This window comes from Amblyomma maculatum, unplaced genomic scaffold (assembly GCF_055883805.1).
Source record: "Amblyomma maculatum isolate TAMU_Amacu unplaced genomic scaffold, ASM5588380v1 scaffold_15, whole genome shotgun sequence".
Taxonomy (NCBI): Eukaryota; Metazoa; Arthropoda; class Arachnida; order Ixodida; family Ixodidae; genus Amblyomma; species Amblyomma maculatum.
Genome location: NW_028146740.1, coordinates 1,536,098 through 1,551,219, shown reverse-complemented (window position 1 = coordinate 1,551,219; position 15,122 = coordinate 1,536,098). Strand labels below are relative to the sequence as shown.

At 46.9% G+C, this 15,122-nt stretch overlaps 2 long non-coding RNA genes across 4 annotated transcripts in view; both read right to left on the bottom strand.

Annotated features, from left to right (window-relative positions):
- Positions 1-8,938: 8,938 nt before the first annotated feature.
- Positions 8,939-12,145, bottom strand: LOC146171918 (uncharacterized). 3 transcript variants are annotated; one of them, XR_014702661.1, is made up of 3 exons: positions 11,906-12,145; positions 10,732-10,753; positions 8,939-9,154 (listed from the first exon to the last, which is right to left on the bottom strand). It is a non-coding gene; the product is annotated as an uncharacterized LOC146171918 (long non-coding RNA). The 3 variants fall into 3 exon arrangements; XR_014702664.1 differs by lacking the exon at positions 10,732-10,753; XR_014702663.1 differs by lacking the exon at positions 10,732-10,753 and having other exon boundaries at positions 11,902-12,141.
- Positions 12,146-12,896: 751 nt separating this feature from the next.
- The window catches only part of LOC146171916 (uncharacterized), a 55,736-nt gene continuing 53,510 nt past the window's right edge, over positions 12,897-15,122 (bottom strand). The window contains exon 4 of the long non-coding RNA XR_014702667.1: positions 12,897-13,034. This is a non-coding gene — a long non-coding RNA (uncharacterized LOC146171916). The remainder of the gene's footprint in view (positions 13,035-15,122) is intronic.

Sequence of the window (15,122 nt, the reverse complement as noted above, 5' to 3'; positions counted from 1 at the left end):
TCTGATACCTGTGTCACACGGACAATAACAGTCGTCGTCGATCCGTTCCGGGTTAGATCGCGATTGAGAATATAGTTGCCATAATTCGGGACAACCACCTGGATATGAGCTGACTGAGCGCTCACTCAGAAGGAAGATAGATACGATACGCAACATCCGCGATCGCGATGCGTGGATCGCAATCGAGTGGCTCTAGATCAAATAAAATCGTCATCGGAATATTTCATAGCAATATATATTGAATCCGGCCCGGACTCGATCGTTTAATCAAAGACTAATCAAAGTAAATGTAATTTTACATTTTATTCACAGCACGTTTTCACACTTTACTGAATGCACAAATTACAGCAGGCGAGACTTCTTCCTTGCATTTTTAACCTGACTACTCACATTGCTCCTCTCGGATAGGAATCGTGTGTAAAAATGCATCCGCATTACCAAATAAAACTTCACCACTTGCACAGTGAACTGTGCAGGCTACAACCTATTCGGGGTAGCTTCCTGCTCAAAAGCAGGTCAACAATTAACCAGAACAGATTTCCAAAAACTTTTTCTGTCTTTGTTTGTCGCTCGACCACTGACTTGATGCCAGTCACCAGTTCAGTCAGGGAGCTTGAAGGGTGCTTGAGCACTCCAGGGACAAGTGAGCGCTTTTCAGTTAGGGAAAACCTTCGGTACACATCCTTCAGCGAGGTTCCATTTGCCCCTATCGATTTTTACTTCCTTGCCATTAATGATATGACTGTACGTCTTCAGTATGTCTTCATCGTAGAAATGAAGATCGCACACACGTGATTTGTCAGAAAGTTTCCTGTCAACACGCGGAATCGCGCGGTCCCATGTCGCACAAAGATCCGCGTCACGCGGAGCCGAGAAAAAAACGCCTCGCTGTGTTGTCAGTGTTGTCGCTCTTGTAACCGCTCGCACAGCCCGGCACGCAGCACGTCGGCATGGTTACTGTAGCCCCTTCAACTTTGCATGCTAGCACAGGTAGCACAAAAAACGATCACTGCAGCAGCCGAGTCGGGAACGCACTGTACTCATGCTGCCCGCACTGCACGTGTTCAACCCACGTTCGGGTCGACGAGAGCCTGGTAGAACAGCAGCGCCACTAAAAGCAGCCAGCGGTGGCGGCGCCGCGAAACAGCTCTCAGTTTGGCAACTGATCTTAGTTCTATTAACGTTGAGGTATAGTGCCTAGAATATACTGGCTAGTGTGCCAAGGGCGCGCGCTGGCGTGTCCGCCGCGGTGATGCCTTCCCGCTACCACCGTGGGGCGGCGCTACCAATAGCTAAGGTGCTATCGCTCCGCGTTTGCGGCCTCGGCAGCATAGGCGGCATATAGGTCCGGATAGCGCGCTGCGCTTTTCACTATGAAACCTGTCTCTCGACCGTTTAAGCGCACTTTGTGTCTAAAAACAGTCTTGGTGGAAGACATTCATACCGTCCTAGTACTGTGCGGAGAAAATTATACGCTCAAATAGCGCTCGAGGAAGCGTTTAACAAATACTGTCTGGTCCATGTCTGCTATATATCTGTTTTATTTATTCAGCTGAACCGGATAAGGTCTTAAGCAGAACACATATTGACTTCCTGATATCCAGCGAGAGAAGAAATTTGAGAAAACCACCTAAAGTTGACACGTTGGTTGCAATAGTTTGTTAGTCTTTGATTAAACGATCGAGTCCGGGCCGGATTCAATATATATTGCTATGAAATATTCCGATGACGATTTTATTTGATCTAGAGCCACTCGATTGCGATCCACGCATCGCGATCGCGGATGTTGCGTATCGTATCTATCTTCCTTCTGAGTGAGCGCTCAGTCAGCTCATATCCAGGTGGTTGTCCCGAATTATGGCAACTATATTCTCAATCGCGATCTAACCCGGAACGGATCGACGACGACTGTTATTGTCCGTGTGACACAGGTATCAGAAAATGCCCTTAATATTTTACACTGTTCATTAATCCAACTTTGAATTTTATTTACTCTTCGGTCTTTTCTTATGGTCCATGGTATATCGCGATGCCGCAGTCAAGTGCTACGAACGTCAATACGGGCCTCATGCTTTCGGATAGTTTACGTCGACGTTTCTGCAATTCAGTCATGCTTATTGCTAAGGTGATATAGGTGATAGGTTAGTGACGTTTTATAGCGTCACATATATGCTACAGAAAAGAAGGGCGCTTTTTATGTTTTCAAAGATCGCATTCGACAATAAACACAAGCAGTCTGAATCTGTTCTTACTCTTTATTCATTTGTTTTATTAGGAAGTCACTTAATTGTTGCTTCATACATAAATGATTATTATGCGGTGCGCTTTTTTTTTGTAACAGAAGGAAAGACAAGAAACAAAAGTGGTGATTGTATCACTGATTCTTTTTTTTTTTTTACAAAGTCTACAATATAGTAAAATTTGAGCAAAAAGTCGCAGCAACAATAAACAAGTAAAAATATAGAAATGAACCGCTAAAGGTTTTGGAGAAAGGCCGCACATATGACACCGCAATAATTTTAAAGTAGTCTGATACCAATTTTTGGTGGTATTTTTTTTTTCACTTGCTAATGATGCGCTAGATATTCCTGTAATTCTCCACGTGGTTTCTCGCTTACCACCGCTAAGTAATTTATAATGAATTTTACTTTCTTCACCAGTTTCGGCTTCGCGGTTTCAGCAGCCGAGCGGTTGTTGTACGGTCACAATTGTCTAGGTCACGCGCGGGATTTAAAAAAAAGAAAAAAAAGCTTTAACCACAGACTCACTTATTAGCTCCTCATTTTGCGCTTTCAATACAGCCACTTGTTCTGCGCTCCATGCCAGTTTTCTCTTAGCTCTTCTCAGAGCGCGAGAAATGTTGCAGCATTTATTTGGCTAGTTGCATGCTTTTTCCTTCTTTCTGCGCATCTTGTGTAAGCCTCCGCTGGTATTTGCATTAAGCGCAGCTAACCCCTTCAGAGTTGACGGTCAAGCGACACTTTTTCTGCAAAATATATTCCCATGAATGATATGTGCTTCCTGAATCAGCTGGTTGCAGGCCACATTCGGAACAAAGACCCTCCAGTGCACTCTGCCTATATAGCTCTATCTTCAGCTTTAGATATTGTTGTATTGCACGCGCTTGTTTTTTTCTTTTCCGAGAGTATACACTGTAGTGTCCACAGAACTGCGTTCAGGCTTCCAAAAGTTATCACTTTTTCTATGTACAAAGTGACAAAGATTTTTTTTTTTTTTTAAGGCTCGATAACGCGCGTAGGCTACAGATCCAGCATGTGCTTCGGTTAATTTGGTCTAAGTTGCAGGTATGTAAACTGAGTCAAACGGATCCCGATGCTCAAAGCTGCACGTCTGCTGCTGCGGGCATGAGTTCTCGCTCGGCTCTTCTAGCTGCTGCCAGCTCCTTGGAAGCATTGTCAAACATCCTTGACGGTGCGTGCATGGCTGTCGTCTGCACCACTGGCATTACGGCACTGCGTTTTTTGTCGTTTAGCGGCCGGTTGGTCACAAAGGTTCCTCAACTTTCTTTTAGATGTCTTCTTAGGCAGAAGATAGTTCGGATAATGGTCGAATAGCATTGGCACGGTTTCAGGATTAATTCGTGGTCTATCTCTATAGCGAGCTCGTTGACGATGCCGTTTACTGTCACTTTGAACGTTCTCTTGATGTAGCTCTCCTCAAAATATTTTTCGCAGACAACACACGTTGAAGTCAACTTGCGGTCCTGTCTTTTAATCAGCCGCTTCCACTACGCAAGCTGCGCAGGGTCCGATGGCACACCGAACATAGAAACCTAGTCCTGATTCGAGCGGTAGCCACTCCGACAAAGCGACACGAAACATGTCTTTTCCCTGCCCTGATGCTTTATTTTTAGCATCATTAGTCGTTGCAAATTTAATTATCTCATATGAATGCAAGAAACAGAACGACTAAAACAATGAAACAGCGTAGACGCGTCCAAAGCGCTCGAACCCACTGATGGCTCGGCCAGCGCAGCTGCGGCAAATCAAGGGCGCGCCGGCGGCCGACGGCGTCGACGGCATGAAGAAAAAAAGTGTATATTACCTGTGCTTTTTTCGAATAAACTTCAGTTGTTAGTCAGCGCTTGTCCGTTATTCTCCCTTCTCTGTTTGTCCCAAGTAGCCGCGCTGTTTTTTGATCTTACGGCACCTTTACGATGAGCAGCGCCCCTGGCGGCCAAAGTTGGAAGGCATCGCCGGCGCGGACACCTCCTCCCATTGAGAGAGCCCTCCGCACGGCACACTAGCCAGTATATTCTAGGCACTATACTAGAGGGAAAGCTGGGCAGGGAAACGAGGTTCTCACTGGTTCGCCGCCATCATCAAATTTATCATTGTGGCCAGCACAGTTTCTACTCACTGCGTCAAAAAGGAACAAAGGTTTGAACAAAAGTTTTAAAAACCGCTGCCGATAACACAACTGTAGGAAATTTCTATACATTGTTTTCAAGTTTCAAGCATATTATATAATCTTTCAGGCACCTTCTTGGCCATAAAGGAATGATATAGAACAATTGGAAACCATGTTTGCGAGCAGACGTAGCAGATCAACAGTAAACACACACGAGCACCCTTTGACATTTACTGTATGCAGCACTAGCCATCCCGGATAGACCAAGGGCCGTTGCTGTGAAATTCGTCACCGTTTTTTTTTTTTAATATACTGTGGTCGTCGTCTTGCGCCAAAGCAAATTTCTGACATATTTTCAGGTGATCGGGCACAGAGGAGATGCATGTGCGCTCGACGGACGAAATGCGTGCGAAGCGCGAAACAATCGCAGGGATAGCCGGCCTTGCGATAACAACTCAGAAGAATCAGGACAGCTATGTGATGTTACAGTAGGTACGCGACGCAACATATCACAAGAAATGCTCCACACGCGACGATTCTGCCGTTGTTTACAGCACCAGTAGCCGCCCGCCGTCGGTTAGCTGCACGCCGCCATCTTCCCACGATCCAAGTTGCCAGCTTCAAACCATCTTCATGTGCCAGATTTAGCAAGTAAAATTCATCTGGCAACCAATGAACAGTGTGATAATGGCGGCAATCACGCGGTCACTCCTCGAATGCATTGGGTGAACGGGCAGGTTTCCCTCTAGAGTCTTTGTATTAACTCTATGCGTGGAGGTAGGCATGTTCTTCTACCATGCATGGGGTGCTTTCCAATTCTGAGACGTCTAGCAAGACTGCTTCGTAGACGTCTACAGGTTCGCGTATTGGAACGCGTCTACCTGTTTACGCCTAGCGTCACCTCGCGGCATAAAGGTTGAACTAAACCGTTTTAACAACTATTATAACGCTGTTTTCTTTAAAGATTTATGATAATACAGGTAAAAATCACGTTTTTAACGGTTCGCCGATTTTTTCCAGCAACAATATTACATGTGTAATCGCCACAACGTAGATAGACTATTAATAGGTTAACTTGTAGCAGACCTACTTCTCACGCAATGAGCCCTATCACGAATTGACGGAAGAGAACGTTAGTCCGTTTTTCCTTTTTTATTACTGATGCTGAAGTGTACATGCTTCTCAGATGTCTCATTCACACAGCTGTAAGAATGAAAACATGCAAAATACTGTAAACTTGAGGGGATTACGGACGAAAGGTGATAACCGGCTACAGCAAACGAAAAACTGTGCCGTTACACCTGTTGTCTGTAGTCACTAGACGAGGAAACCAAAGAAAACAACTCGTTTTAATAATGTACAGGCATAAAAAAATCAATGCGCAACAAGTCGGCATCGTCAGGCGAGTTCGTTCTTCCGAGATTAACTGAAAATCCGCGGAAGTTTGCTGCGGCTACTACAGCAAGATAGAAACACACACGTGCGCCGTACAGCAGCCGTCCTGACTCTCGGCGAGGTGCCCAGAAAGTGACGAGTTCGTCGATAACATCACAACTGAAGAAACTCGTCAAGTTAAAAAAACCAACAGCATCCAACGCAGCTTTCCTCTTAAGCGCGGTAAAAGTATCTGCAGTGCTATGAATCTCACGACCATAAAGACAGCTAAATTAGCCTCTAGCTAGCGCATACATTGACTTAACAACTCACGTTTGAAAGATCGTTCATATGCATATACTCCGGCGTTCGCAAAAAGCACGACCACCGTACAACTACTGCAACAACCGCACGCACGACTCGCTCAGCGCGAAACGCGCTCTGTCCGCCATGTTTAGACAGCAAAGTAGTCTGCATCGATGTTGACTTCGGCGAAGCCGTCTTCGCGAGACTGCTTCGCGAGAATTGGAACGCGTCCCAAGATGGCGGCTGCTCGCGTAGCCGTCTAAGTAGACGTCTACGAGGGGGTATTGGAACGCACCCGCTTACATTATAGTATAGTGCCAATTATAGTGAACTAGAATATATATTATAGTTGTCTATAGCTTACATGGAGGAAAAAAAAGAACTTGTACGCTTATGAGTGGTCTTCGTGCCGTTCGTCGTCTACAAGTAGTGATCGAGGATTTGCTGCAGCACAGCAATGCTGTCAAATTGTCTTGAAAGATAGCTCGTCAGTATAGTCAGATCTGTCATCTGACGAGGAGTGTAGTGTGGCGGCTTTCCAAGCTCCGAGGCGAGAATTGCCCTGCGCTTGGAGTGTTGAACTGTTGAGCTACAGGTGTTTCGAGTGTGATCGCCAGTGGTGAACGCCTCTGATGTTGAATGGCACGAAATGTATTCGTTCGGCCGAGCGACGAGCTCCCGGAATATCGAGAACCGTCCGAAAGCGACTCAAGCGGCACTGCCGCCGCGCTAAGCCTAGCGCTTTGGATTGCCACCGTACCGCCGTGCACAATGCAAGTGCAAGTTGAGGGTCAGACCCTCAAAGAGGGAGACTTTAATCCTTCAGAATGGACTAACGTGCTCAGTACCTACCAGAAAAAAGAAACATCACGCAACCAAGCAGACAACGCGGGACCCGCGTCGTCGTCAGCGTCCGCGTGGAGACCGACGTACAAACCCAACGGAACGCAGTTGCGCGCCACAAGGATTGTTGAACGCCGCAACAGACAAGTAGCGCCACTACCTCATCAAGCATACAAGGTCATCTTCCGCTCACAAGGAGGGTTATATCTCCCCACAGTGCAGCCACAGCAACTGCTCCGAAGTATTTGTGCAGCAGCCAACACACCACTGGGAGATCATGTCCAGCTACGCATCCATCCAAGTAACAACACTTGCACGATGGCCACAACAAGCAAAGAGGCCGCACTTCAACTGGCGCAGGTGAAGATTATAACGCACGCCTGCAAGGAGTACGCAGTCACTGCGTACATAGCGCCAGCATCGGACGCTGTCCGAGGCGTCATTACGAATGCCTTTTGGAACGAAGCAGACCAAGAAATCGTTCAAGATCTCCAAAGACGAAACCCAGATGCGGACATCGTAGCCGCTCGTCGTATGGGACGCACTAAGTCTATTCTAGTGACTTTCGCACAAGGCCCACTTCCCCGGAAACTAATTTACTTTGGCGGTGTACACCTGTGTACACCATACCGTTCAAGGCCAGAGGGCTGCACCAACTGCCGGCAACCGGGTCATCGCTACGATGTTTGCCCGCATCCGAAGCAATCAAAATGCCCAAGATGTGGCGTCGACCATGGAGCGGACCATGAGGGACTCTGCATCCCCCAGTGTATACTGTGTGGTGGTGAACACTTAACGGGAACAGGATGGTGCAAGGCAAAGCAACGCGTGACACGGCCCCGGCACAGAGATTCCGTTGGACAGCCTCGCCTCAGTGGAAGCGCTTCCAGAGAACGCTCTTCACGACGGACGCGTCAAGACGACACAGCTGACGAGAAGCGCATGGGAATCACGTGGGCAGAAAGGGTCGCCCGCACTCCAGACAGTCAGGCGGAGGAGATGGCCCGGCTCAGGGAGGAGGTAAGACGCCTACAGCAACACCTCTCCCACTCATCCTCGACCTTATCTCCTTCATTGCACCCAGATACCAACTCAAATGTTCCTCCTCCCACCACCCCCCTAACCACCCAAACTCCATCCCCTCCTGCTACTCCCCCGCCTAAAAAGAAACGCATAGAGTCAAACAGCGACACCGATCCTCTAGCTGGACTAGAAGCCCGCTTAGAGGCGAAATTTCAAGCAAAATTCGAACTCTTCCAGCAAAAAATGAAAGAACGATTCCAAACCCTAACGGCCCAGCTAGAGGCGCGGCTAAACACATTCTGTGACCATCTAACTGTTAAAGTAGAAACGATGGTAGAGGGGGCAATTGCCCGCATAATGAACGTAGTTGACGCCAGATTGGCTACACTCCCCATCCAACCATCCCCCACTTCTTCCTTCCCAAGCCATCCCTCTATCCAACCACCAATACCCCCCTCCGTAGCACCCCAAGTGCAGCATGATGGCAGCTCATCCTCACTCCCTCTCCAACCATCCCCCACTTCTCTCTTCCCAAGCCATCCCTCTATCCACCCACCAAGCTATCCCTCTATCCAACCACCCATACCCCCCTCCGTAGCACCCCAAGTGCAGCATGATGGCAGCTAATCCTCCAATTCTTAAGGGCAACAACAACCCACTAATAATCTGGCATTGGAACTGCCGGAGCATTAAGCGAAAGCGGGATCCTCTAGTTCAACTCATTACTAGCAACTCGTCACCCCCAGACCTTATACTTCTACAAGAAACTCGTATAGCACTCAACATACCAGGATATACAGCATACCATGCACCTAGCGTGGACAAGCCCGTGGTTACAACCTACATCAGACGCACACTCAGACACACAATACACGACTATACACACGAGGTAGCACACATTACCGTAGAAATTATACCGAATGATGTTACTAAAGAATCATTAATAGTCTCCAATATATACAACCCTCCTAGTAGCCCCGCATCTCGTTGCGCGAATCTAATTAGGACAATAGCAAAGGAAGCCAAGAAAACACCTTTATTAATAGCGGGGGACCTAAACTGCGCACACGCTGATTGGGGATACAGCCGTACAAACAGCAGAGGAGAGGTTCTGTACAATCAGATACAGCAGTCACAGCTATCCGTACATAATGATTTTGAAATGCCCACCAGACAGGGTACAGTTGGTATTATGGATACCAGCCCAGATCTCACGCTCGGCAGACACATCCCGCACCTGAAATGGGAACGAACCGGACACACATTAGGCAGCGATCATTATATCATCGCCCTAACCCTTGAGGGACCACAGTGCACGCCAAATACATATAAGCATCGTTTGGTGAACTGGGAAAATTTTCGAAAACAACGACAAAACACCCCTGCTGAAGACAACATAGAATTAAGGCAATGGGTGCGACAACTACTTCAGGACCAGGAAAATAATACGCAGATCATTGATACAAACGAAGATGTGCCAACGTTAGATGCCAGAATGGCGCATTTACTTGAGGCCCACCGTAGTTTAAATAAACGGTATGCCACACAGAAGCACAACCGCAAACTTAAGCAGAAGATTAATGATCTGGCCACCCAAATTGAAGACTATGGAGCGCAATTGTTTCAGCAGAATTGGACACAAATATGTGAAGGGCTAAAAGGAAATCTCACCACAAAGCGTGCATGGCACCTACTTCGGCACCTTCTGGACCCAACCCAGAGCAAGACATATACACGAAACATAATAGCTAGACTAACCCATCAACACAGAGATGACACAGATGCCCTACTAGCTACTCTAAAGCATATGCACACCACCCCGGGTCAACCACAATCCCTTCCCTCCTATGCAGGAGGACCAAATGATATATTAGATGCTGCAATAACGACGTCAGAAATACGGGCAGCACTTCACAAGCTCAAGAACACAACGCCAGGCGAAGATCAGGTTTCAAATGCGGCGCTAAGAAATCTAGATGATAAATCATTGGAGCAACTAACGGACCTCTATAACAAACACTGGGAAGAAGGGACACTCCCAGCAGAATGGACACACGGGAAAGTAATTCTCATACCAAAACCCAATAAGCCAATTTCCCCAGCGAATATGCGCCCAATATCGCTCACCTCAAACTTAGGAAAACTCTTTGAACAGGTTATACTAGCTCGGCTAACTGCATACATGGATGACACGGACCAATACCCGCACTCAATGCTCGGTTTCAGGCCCCGTCTATCTACGCAGGACGCTATGCTGCAGCTAACGTCAGCAGTGCTTGACCCACATATACCAACGCATACTAAGGCGATACTAGCAATAGATCTCAAAAAAGCGTTTGATAATGTACAACACACAGCAATCCTACAGGCACTCACGAACATTCAAACTGGTCCTAGGGTTTACAACTACATAAGAGCCTTCCTTCAGCACAGGACAGCCACACTTCACATCGACAATCTCCACACCTCACCGTACACGCTTGCCAACGTGGGGACGCCGCAAGGCTCCGTTCTTTCCCCGTTTCTGTTCAACATTACCCTTATCCCCTTAACCGCAGAACTACAGAAAATCCCTCACCTCGGTCACACCATATACGCCGATGACATCACACTCTGGACAACACACGGATCAGACGGTGAAATCGAAGACACGCTACAAACAGCAGCAGACAAGATAGTCAAGCTTACCGCAACAATCGGATTAGAGTGCTCCCCAGAAAAATCAGAATTACTAATCATACCCCCTAAAGGACGGACCTACCAAAGTCCCATAGAAATTCGAATTCAGGGAAGACAAGTACCACAGGTTCATACCATCCGCATTCTGGGACTATACCTGCAACAGGATGGAAAGAACATCGACACAATTAAGCGGCTCAAAAAGGCCGTTGCAAACACCACACAAATCATAAAAAGGGTGACAGGACGCGCACATGGGCTTCGAGAGGCGGACACACTTCGAGTAGTGCACGCCTATACCCTCAGCAGAATTCTTTATGCTACACCATACCTCAAACTATCATGCAGTGAGGTCCACCAAATAGACTCATTAATTCGGCAAGCAACAAAGGCAGCACTTAAATTACCGAAAAGCACTAGTAACGAGAGACTACTCGAACTTGGAGTCCATAATACCATACATGAACTTCGAGAGGCCCATTTACAAGCACAATACCTCAGATTAGCTGCTACAACTACCGGGCGACATATACTCACTAAGCTAGGCATCACTATTCCTGCAAACAATTCATCCCTATTAACACTCCCTAGCCAAATTTACACTTCAATCTATGTCAAACCATTACCGCGGAACATGCACCCCCACTATGACCAAGGTCGCAGGAAGGCGCGCGCGGCAGCGCTCCACAAATGGTACGGGAATGAGCCCGATGCCGTTTGGGTAGATGCCGCCTGCGATGAGAGCGGAGCCACTGCAGTTGTCCACAACCCCCACATTTCCCCCTTAACTATTGAGCTTCCTTCAGGCACGACCCCTGAAGAAGCCGAGGAGACCGCTATAGCTATTGCTCTGGCATACACCGATGCCAGTTACATACTCAGTGATTCAAAAACTGCCATTCTAAATTATGCCAGGGGCCGGGTTCATCCTCCGGCGCACCGCTTGCTGCACATGCCCACCTCCCACCTCCCCCGACGGATTGAGCTCATCTGGGTGCCTGCGCACTCGGGAAATCCCGGCAACGAGGCTGCCGACTCCTTAGCCCGAGGGTCTAGAAACCGGGCACAGGCGGACCTCATGGGGGATTTCTCGAAGGATCGTATGCACTCGTTTGCTGAGTTCACCGCAAACTCCCGCGCTGAGCGCCTCATCTATCCGTCACCCCACCCATCCCTCACTATCAGAGAACAGTCAATCTGGCGTCGTCTACAGACACGAACTCTACCGACACCAGCTCTACTTTCGAAATTTCAGCCGGTATCCCCCCTATGCACTTTGTGCTCCCACCCCAAGGCCACTCTTACCCACATTCTTTTATCCTGCCCGGCGTCTCCTCCCCCCGCCGGGCCGGTGCCTCTCCGAACCTGGGAGGACTGGGAGACCTCACTGCGATCAGCGGACCCGGCCAGGCAGAAGATCGTCGTCAGCCGGGCCGCATACGTCATGGATAAACATAATATGAACGTTTAGATCGTGAGTGGGGTCGTGCGGAGACCCAGGAGGCCTGCGTGCCTCGAATTCTTCTGCAAATAAAGTTTTTCCTCCTCCTCCTCCCGGAATGTGTCGGGCTTCTCGATGGGTGTCGACCAGCAAGGCAACGCAGTCAATCTGCTGGAAATGGTGCAGCACGTCGAGCATCACAGAGGTAAGCGCAATAGGAAAACCTGTAAAGGTGACTGTTCATACAGTGTCATTCGCATTCAAGTTGTACGCAGGCGGGAAATATACTCACAGGACGCATGCGGCGAATCCGATATTTTTAATCAGCATTTTGCGTTGCTTTTAGCTGCATATTTCTACGACGCATTATAATTTTCTTCAACTACTCTACACTGCACGAACTTAAAAAAAAAAAGAATTGAGTGTGCTTGTAGTTGTCAAGATTTCTTGGTTAATGGTTTCGACGACCGAGAAAGGAAAAACAAGTGAAATCGCCTGATACAAGTCGTTCCTTTAATTGCAAAAAAAAAAAAAAGAAAGAAAAAGTTAGCCGTCACAATACAATTTCCGCCACCAAGCCGTCTTTACCTGTTACGGAAATGGTTCACTTAGGTTTAGGTTTTGCACTGACCATTTCTTGCATTCATAGATTACACTTTACCGCAGCATAGCTTGCAGCTTTGATGATTTTGAATGTTCCTGTGCCATGCGTGTTTGATATTTTATTTGCATATAATTTAGGCACTAAACATTTGCAGGTGATCGTGTGGACCTTGTGCAGCCGTTGCAGCACTTCCGATCCGAGTCATCATGTGGGCGAGAAGTCCTGGGGCCATATTCAACATCATTAACCTCTCTGCTAGGCTTGTATAATCTGGGAGGCCACGCCTTGTCCCTGGACGGCCACATCAGATGTGAAGTGCTATGCAGATGGACAGCTCTTTTTGAAGATCGTTACAGCTTGTAGTGTGTGCAGATCACATGACATTGACGCCACCTGCAAATGGTAATCGCAGCAGGAACATCAACAAGTACAAGGAAGAGGACGTGCAACATTTATATTAACTCGGACAGGAACAACTTGATCACCTGCACTTGAGATTTTCACTCGCTGTCATGATTTTGATATATGCCACAAGGGATCAATGTGCACATTCTTACTGCTTCATGTTCGATAGCATACTGCTGAAAAGCCGTCCAAGTCTTAATTTTTTCTGTGGTTTTGAGATATAACCATCTCTTTGGTGTACATTTTGTTGATAGCATGTGCAAGAACCAAGTTCAGCTTTGGGGTGGCGCAGTGGTTACGGCGCTCGACTATTGCTCCCAAAGACGCGGGATCGAATCCCGGCCTCGGCGGCCGCTTTTGAATGGAGGCGAAAAGCAAGGCGCCCATGTGCTGTGCGACGTTAGTGCGATGTTAGAACCCCAGGTGGTCGAAATTTCCGGAGCCCTCCACTACAGCGTCTCTCATAGCCTGAGTCGCTTTGGGACGTTAAACCCCACAAACCAAACCTTTCCTTGGTGCTATAATTTTTTATCTACCATCTGTAGACATACTGAGTGTATTCTTCTACAAGTGCTGTGGCCCTTGCTGAGAGCTGTCATTCTTTGTTGTATAGTTTGCTTTTTTGTGTTCTGCTTAAACTCAGTGTGCATTTTATTAAGTGCTTCATGTCAATGAAACACAGGAAGGTACAAAAACGTTCTCCTTCTACCTCCAGAAGTGCCATTCTGAGTAGGACGTGCGGGCACCAATAGTTCACAATTCACTTTGGTGTTTGTGGCAAGCAGGCAGTCTGCGATGTACTACTTCAGTGAGAATATTTGACATACGTGCACCCTGGTGGATGTGTCTGCAGTCGTTTACCATAGCAGAGTCCATTTCGTTACACCTATCTTGTGTGCTACTAGGGTGAAACGTGAGGTGCCCACTGTGTTTTTCCACAAACTGCAGAGTGAAGCGAGCTGTGCTTCTTTGTATTTGGTTGCCTTTATGCTTGTTTTCTATTGCTTCCTTCATATGCTGAATGTAGATGAACAGCAATCAACTAGTTTTCCCGAGGATAATTTGTGCATCTATTTGGTGGTCATTGTCTTTCATTGTTGTATGCACGGAAAATGAGGCCCCCGCCAACTTGTCAACCCATTTTGGCAATTTTAGATTCCACTTTTGCAAAATTTGCCAGTTTCATTTTGCACTGCTATTACTGATGCTTTGTAGTGATGTTAATCAAGATCCCAGATAACCTGTTTAACCTTTGCATCATTTGTGTGGCTCGGCTATCAATGAATATTTTTGTATTCTTCAGTTTTTTCACAAAGGCAACTATTGACTTCTCTGTTTTGTAACTAGGTGATATTGGTGATATTGATGTGCATGTGCACCCACTGGCAAAAGTTCTTGAAGGTGGCTTCACAGGGGCAAGAATGCATTCATTTGTGTACGAGATAAATTGCTTGACATTTCATGTTTCACTATATAACCCATAGTCACAATAATGATGCACAAGCGCAGGAATGAAATGAAAACTTTTTGATAAGATTGTCCTTCATAAATTTTTGACTGCAGCTCTACAAAATGCTTTGCTCCTTTTGTGCATTGCTACATATCTTGTTCCATAAAATATCTCCCTCCATGATAGCGTTGTGTGTAGACCTTCCATACCCCTATTATGAGGCTGCTATCTGGGCCAGTTGCTTCTTGACACATTCTTGCTGCTGCCACATGCCCTCCAGCACTCACATATGTTAAAAGAGGGTTGGTAAAGCTCACATATTTATGCTCTAAGCCACTGGAGCATGGCTTCATCACTCGAGATGTTTATCGAATGATTGCATCTGTGTATAACTGCTTCATTATTTTTTTTTCTGTTAGTTGCTTTTGCAGCCTTATCTTCATTGTTCTTTGTGAGTTTTAAATTGAGAATTTTAAGGAAGGGGCATAAATTTTATGCCAATCACTTTCATTTCATTTATGTAGAAGCACTTTCAAGGAAACTTGTGTTTCATCATCACTTTTCAACATTTTGTACCATTGTGCTAGTACTGAGTTGTACAACTTTTTGCTCTCATAAGTGACAGC